The sequence below is a fragment of the Cryptomeria japonica genome, chromosome 5, assembly GCF_030272615.1.
Source record: "Cryptomeria japonica chromosome 5, Sugi_1.0, whole genome shotgun sequence".
NCBI lineage: Eukaryota > Viridiplantae > Streptophyta > Pinopsida > Cupressales > Cupressaceae > Cryptomeria > Cryptomeria japonica.
This window is the reverse complement of record NC_081409.1, coordinates 666884662-666892705: the sequence shown is the minus strand read 5'-3', so window position 1 is coordinate 666892705 and position 8044 is coordinate 666884662.

Below are 8044 nucleotides of genomic sequence, written 5' to 3'. Positions count from 1 at the left end.
CAATCCTGAAATATGATCGTAATCACCAGAAATCAAAGGAATGTCTTCAAAGTTTTCATCCTCATTTGAATCCTCGTATGTGTCAGAAACATCTAGTGGCACCATTTTCCATTCACTAACATATCCAAGCTCTTGGTTCTTGCAATCAACATAGTTTTTGAAAATGCATTCAGAACAAAAACATGAATAATCTCTAGTGTATAATGTCCATGGGCGATTATCCGTACTCATGACACAATGCAAAGATCTTGTCCTCTCCACACTCTTGCATCCATGCATTGATTTTCTATCCACATCTGTAAAATGTACATGTGTACAACAATGTACATGTAGATCAAGTTGTTAGATTAAAAAAAAATTAAATAAAATACTAAAAGAGAACACGTACTGGTTATCTCCCAAAACACTCTATATGGAATGGGCTTATATGTTCTTGATGATGATTCCCCAGGATAATTAGGTTGCTCAAAGTGTTTCTTACACCATTCAACAACATCATGTGCATTTTCTATACGTTCTCCTATGTACTTTATTTGATGCTTTCTTAGAGCACGTTTGATACAAGCTCCTGCACCATCATGTTCACCCTTTCCATGACCACTCTCAAAAAAACTCCAAACATGTGGTATTTTGTCATTTCAATGATATCTACATAGTGCATAAAATGGCTTCAAAAATTTGAATTGTGCCGCACATCCATCAGACCAAACAAAATGTTTAACTATTGTTATGCCTCTATCTTTCAAATATTCAAAAAACTTCTTAAAGCAATGTTGTACAAAAAGTGTGTCATGCTCCTTATCATCACTGATATAGAAGTGGTACTCTTTCTTAATGACACGATTTTCAAATGTACTATCAACACCATCCAAATTCATCTGTGCATGTCGATAACACACATGCACGAAAATAGTGATTTGCTTTGAAAAGTAATACTCTGATTGAATCTCTTTTTGATGTGCAAAAGAGTAATTCTCTATGAAGTCAACTACAGATAAAATAGTTCCAAGTGGGAAAGTGTCTCTTAATCTTTTAAATTGTTCTGCTTGCCACTTGGCAAAAAAACCATGGCATATGTATGGTTTTATCAACTTACGAAAATTTTCCATAAATGTTCCAATAGGTATTTCCTCTTCTACATAATCTAGTCTTGTAGATTCCTTTCCAAATTTTGTTTCAAATTTTTTGTACTTGTAACTCTTGCAATTTACCATCTTCCTCATGTCAGTATCTTCATCTCTCAAAGGCAATTTAGCCAAGTCCCCACATGTTCCACAAATTCCTCTTATGCAATTTATTTGACCGGTTGCATTATCATCTGATTTATCACATAAGATGGATGCTATGAATTGACTTGTTCGTTTAGGAGGAGCATTTTCATAACCATCATTATCTTCTCTAATCTTTCGAAACACCTGATAGTACAAGTCAAATTCGATGTGATAATGACAACAACAAGTTTTGAAAACTTTGTTTAACTTCACATAATATGGCCTTAACCGTTCAAACATGGTTTGTCCAATCTTTATATGAGGGTTTGTTTTAGTAAACAATACATACAATTCATGTTTTGTTGTGTCTATCCAATGTTTTACATGGAGATCATAACGATCAGGACCAATCCTTTGCTTGATAACATCTCTACTATTTGATGAAGGGCGAGTATTATCATTCCAAAAACTTGTCACAAAGTTCCTAACAACATCTTCAATTCTATTAGAATGAGGAGCTCTACACATAATTGCCCAATTCCCTTCTGAGGTAGTATCATCCAAAATCTTTCTCCTTTTAACATATTTAGATATTGTCCTTCTACTAAAACCAAACTCAAATGACAGTGAAGAGATTTGTCTTTTTTGAGGGAATCTTTCATTTACTAAATATGTCAACATCACTCTTCTTGAAATGGTCTTATCTAGTTTTCGAGATTTTTTACCAATGTTCACCAAACCTTTCTTAACATTATCAACAATAGATTTTTGTAGCTGAGAAGATTTCCTCTTTTGACTTGTTGTATCTATACCCAACAATTTCATTGGATCTATTAAGTCTTTATGAGTAAGTACAATTGATAACAATTGAGCTTTTTCTAGTGTAGTATCAAGATTGTTGAAATGCGACATTATTTCTTTTCCACTTTTATTCATTGACCTCCTTTTAGTATGTCTAGGTTCTTCACTGAGACATTTCAACTCATCCACATCCATTTCAAGCAAATGATCTAAATTTTTATAAGAAATATTTCTCTTCACCCGTTTAGCTAGATCCACAATATGCTCATCCATATCAGTGGTAGGAGGTAAGGAGCCTGACCCCTCTCCTTCAAAGGTCTTCATTGGTTCAACTTGGACAATCTCCTCCTTATGTTCATCAACTATATTGTGTTCCTCAACAGGTTTGTTTGCCCGTTCTGCACATAATTTAAGAGTTTGTGTAAGGTTCTTGAATTAATCAGAGATTATTCAATTAGGATTAAGAATAGGGGTGAATTTGGCTTAAAGCTTTACATGTTAAAATTAGCCCATTCAATTTGGTTTATTAAATTTAATTACTTTCAGGACCTTATTGTTATAACTCTAATTAAATTACCTGTTTAGGTTTAAAGTTCAATTTGTTCTCAGGTTAGGATTAAAGTTCAATCTCTAATTTTGAGCACTAATTTAACACAAAATAAAATTTTGATAAATTAGAAATTCCAATTTTGAAAATTAAAAGTACAAATATTTTGATGCATGCATACGATAACTTAGGTGACCTCATATTAATTTGTTATGGACCATAATGTAAGTGGACTATAATTTGTCACATGTGTGTATATTTAAGACCTATTATTGCATAATAGACCTCCTAATCTGAAATGTTTTTGCATGTACGTGAAGTTGAATATAAATAGTTCACCTAAATTTTTCAACATGTTTAACAGGTTATAAATTTATGTCACATTTAAGACCTATAATCAATGGAATAGTCCTAATAGGCCTTATTATTAAAATCAATATGACCACATTTGAAAAAATATTTCACAATTAATATACTTAACTACCCTTAAGACAGATATATTATGTGATATTAAAGGACCTATCACATGAAATTACTTGTACATGTAGATTAAATATTCAATATATATAATTTAGAACCTAGAAATTATGACATAATAGGTCTTATTAATTTTATGACTTAATAGGTCTTATCTATTATAAATGAACTTAATTATATAGGAGAAAAATGCAATTACACAACAAGCAAGTTGATGGAATTTGAAATTTGCAAATACACGTGTATTATCTCAAATTAATTATGTTTTCCAATTAAAACAAAATTATTTTTAATCCTATTAAAAATATTAGATAAAAAATATTGAATTCTAATTAATTGATACGTAATACATATTAAATTAAATAGAAATAAAATTAAAAATACATACTTGCATCATGATATCTTTGTCTTCTTTGTTCTCGATATCTTTCTTCCGTTTCGGGAGAATAATTCCTTGAAATCTTATTTTGCCTTCTCTTCTTGTTCCCCATGCTTTTACAAAAAACCTTCAAAATAATTTTCAAATGTCTTCTCTCATCCAAAAATGCGAATTATTTTAATCATTTGGGTGATAAAAAGCGAAAAAAAATTATGGACATTTATACGATTTCACAAATGAAAAAAAAATGAAAAATGCGTCGGCCAGAGTTCGAACGAAAGCTGACAGTTAAAAATTGTTGGGTTCGCTCGAACATGACAGTTACAAAAATGTGCGTGCCAAAATCGAGCTCACTGGTGCGAGTGAATGGGGGTTCGCTCGAACCCTTTTTGGTTCGAGTGAACCCAATCCGCTCGAACTTGTGTTCGTTTGAACCCGCAAATTAAGGGTTTCTCCCAAAAAATTTCAGAGTTCTGAAGAATTAATGACTTCGGAGCTCTGGTTCAATGCACGAATGAAATAATCTTGATAACCCAAAAATGTTACATGGTAGTACTTGAAGCAAGCTTTTCAACGAGTATAATTTTGTTATATTTTGAATTTATTATGTTCTTGTTTTTTTAATTTTATGAAAAATTGGTTTTTCACAAAACATGAACTTCTTTGTTCAACACATTGGGAAAAATAAGAAACTAATTCAAAAAAATTCTGAAAAATATCTATGCCCCTGGTATTGATGTCTTCTTTCTAACAAAAAAAAATAAATTGAATTTTGATTTATATAGAACAAGTTATGTGTTCAAACGTAAACCTATGTTTGAATTATGACTAGTTGGACTTCAAAACTTTATAAAATGAAAAATATTGAACATATCACTATAAAACCAAATGCAAGCCCTGGATATTGATGTTACAAACCAAAATTCAAAAGAATTGAGTTTTTATCATTTATAGAAAAAAAGTTATGCATTTCGGGAGGCACATCACTCTTAAAAAATGTAGTTTGATGTAAAAAACTACTTTTCGAGGGAGATGGAAATTTTTAAAAAAAATCCTTCAAAAAAATTTGAAAAAAATATATATAGAATCTACAAACAAAATGCTAGAAATCACTAATTTACATCATCTTCAAATTTTTAATAGTTTAAAAGTTATAGTTCTCGGAAGTTGAAGATTATTTTAAAAATGTACATCTCAGTGTCAAAAGTGGCAAAAAAGTGGGAACCATTATTGTGAGTTCACCCCTAGCATAACACATCTTGCTACCCATATCGACGTATCTTATACCAATGATGACCGCTTATCTCATATCTTTCTGTAACCAAGGGCTTTCCTCCAAGGTGAGGTTTGTTTTTGTTACGTTATCTTATCGTTTCCTTTATATTATCATCCATCATGCTAGTTTACAACTAGCATGTTTGAGATGTACCAAATAGCAATATCTATACCAAATCTCAAATTCATCTCACTGGGAGAAACCTCATCTGATCAACAAATATCTGCCTCCTTGTCGTGAGTTTTCTTTCTCTGTATCTTCCTCTACTTTAGCTTCATATCCCTTGACAAAGGCATGCTCACTACAGTGGGGGCAAAATGTAATGTCAAAAATCTTATCCCTTGCGATTAATGCGACAAATGGTGCCTTCCTCCATGTCATTGGAGGTCGGGCTTCGCCATCCTATCCTTTTGTCCACTTAAACCATCCTTGTCAGCTCTGGCCGAAGTATTACCAACTCCGCCAACCTATCATCTTCAGGGACAGGCACAACACACTAGCGTCCTATGAATCTGATAGTCTGCACGTGGCCATTTTGAGTGTTACGCCTACACCTGAAAGAAATCATAACGCCTCTATATGCACCCAACGATGTCCGGTTTCCTTCCAGGGCCTTTATCTATCAATTTCAAAGGCATTTTAGAGGATTCTCTTGGCAAGTTGATGATCTTTTGTGGGTTGAAGCTCTTGGAGGTTATTTTTGAATATCATTCTACAATAATCACCATTGTTGTAGCATCTCAAGCACTCTACGCCAACATTTCCAACAACCGTTCATGGAACTTGGGGAGTTTCCTTAATCTCTCTCTTTCATTTTCCAATATCTTTTACCAATATTTTGTCGCTTCTTTTCAATTATCTTTATCACTTTATTATTCTCGTGGCTTCTTGGGTTGTCTGTGGAGGTGGAAACACCAAAACAAGGGGTCTGACTTAGGCAGGCTCCAAAACACAACCCCCAACATTTTCTCTCTTGCATGTGTGTAGGTACATTATCACAAGGAAGAGATTATCTTGTAGGAAGCTTCATAGCGTGGCTAATTTGTAACTTTTTCCCTACTTTCTTCTTATTTTCCTTATTTTATTTCGTAATCTGCATTTTTTATTCATTTCAATATTATTTAGTTGTTTTGCAAGTTCTGTCAATGCGTCTAGAGGTTTCTGCTCAGATTTTGCGCTACGTCCGTACATGAGGACAGTGCACCATGCTGGTGTCCTAGCTTCGCATGCTCGTCCCAAGGATAGAGGCTCTGCAAAGCTGTCTAGAGACATCTCTCAGGTGTCTAACATCCTAGCATAACTCTGTTATCCCCTGGCTCATCTTAGCGCCAGTTCGAGGAGGTATCAAAGGGATAGTTTGTCCTCAATGATCCATCCTCTTTGAGGTAGAAAATTTCCTCAGTTACAGGAACACCTCTAGAATTAAATCATTAATTTTTTGAAAAAAAAAAGTATGATTTCAACAAAAAATCACACTCCACAAGGAAGACAAGTTATTGTGGGATGAACCAAATGTAAGTTGATTATAATAGTAAAGTTCTTATTTCTAATGAGTAATGTTTAAATTTTGACATTCATCTCATCAAGTCTTTTAAGAATTTCCTTAAGGTTAGAAGGGTATAAAATAGAATTATGAAGAGGAGTGGAGGTGAGCACATGGTAAATGATATGTGGAGTATAGATAGTTGGGGGATAAAGGATGGAGGTGATGTGAAAATGTGCTCAAAGTAAGTACAAGACTAGTGGGATGAGGGGTAGACATGATAAGTAAGCACACTAAGAGGATTAGAAGAAGTTGAATGTGAGAAGTAGGCACAAGAAATAGATAAGTAAACTCGTTGTATTGTTTATTATATTAAATACTATTTAAGTCGCTTTCATTCTCATTACTAGCTTTAAGTTGTGTAAAGAGTACTTCATATCCTTTTCTAGGTATCTTGTTATAGTATCCACTCTAAAAATTACTAGGCATCAATGCCTATATCATGCTCTTTAAATATATGTCCACATTCTTTCACTACCTTTACCATCTATTGACAAGATCCCTTAGATAGTTTTGGTATGGATCTTTATTTGTTTCACTTTTAACAACTAGGCTCCATCATAAGTGATACACAATTACAATCTTTCTAAAGGTCCATATCCTATTTCAACTTATCCATCAAAGTTGGATAAATTTTTGGACCTAAGAATATTGAAAGGAATTGTCCAACATTTAAATATTTTATGGATTAAATTCCTTTTTTAAATTTACTTTTTAGATGATCACATATAAATATCTTTAATTGTTTGGATATGCTGACTACTGAATAAGGTAACTTTCTCTTAAGTAAACTTGGGTCAATTAGATCACAAAATAATGAAGTTAGTATCTTGCTTTGTTTCTATCTCTAAGGGCAGGTCCCCATGCGGCTGCTTAGCTTATTTTGGCTAGCAGCTGCTGCTCAAATTTTTTAGGAGCAATTTGTGAAGCTGGTGGCCCCATGAAAGTTAAATTTTGCTGCTTATAAAAACAATCATATTTTAAATTATATTTTTAATATAATCTTTAATAATAATAAATTTTCACCTAAATTTTAGAGAAAAAAATGGAAACATAAAAAGAGGGAAAGAAAATTGTGGAGCCACTTGTCATTTTTCTCAATAAGCAGTTGCTGCTTATTTTTAAGTTTTAAGGAGTGGCTACGACACGAAAATAGGAAAAGGTTCTAATTTATCCTTTCCCCTTAATTTCCATGGGAACACTCCAATTGCTTAATTTTAAGCAGATTTTACATTTAAGCAGTAGCATGGGGACATGGGGTAAGTAATGTCCTATTTTATCATCAAAATTAACAAAGGTTTTATCTTCCAACATATTTTACTAATATCTTATTTTGGGAAGAAAAAAATCCTTTATTCAACTGATAGGCTCTCCATGTAATGTTACATAAGCTCTAATTTCATTTTCAACTCATATATATATTCCAATGTATTGAAGAGTACCCATTGAGGTTTCTTTCCACTCAAGTCTAGACTACCACAAGTACAATGTATATCATATCTTGAGTAGTATGGACCAATTTAAATATTCCAACGTATTTCTCTATACTTTATAATAGCTACAATGTACACCACTAAGATTTTGAAGGGCATGGTCAATACTTTATCATGCCCATGGTTTGGTTGAATGAAGATCTCGAAGTCATAGAGTTCTTGAATAAGGTATGGGGTTAATTTACTCAACCTCACCTACCATGTTATCGTAATGGTAAATTTTCATACCCATACTTATTCCAAATTAGGTTTTTGTCGCTTTTAAGAAATTTTATCAATAAAATTGTATATCAACAAATAAGACAAACATATGTGAA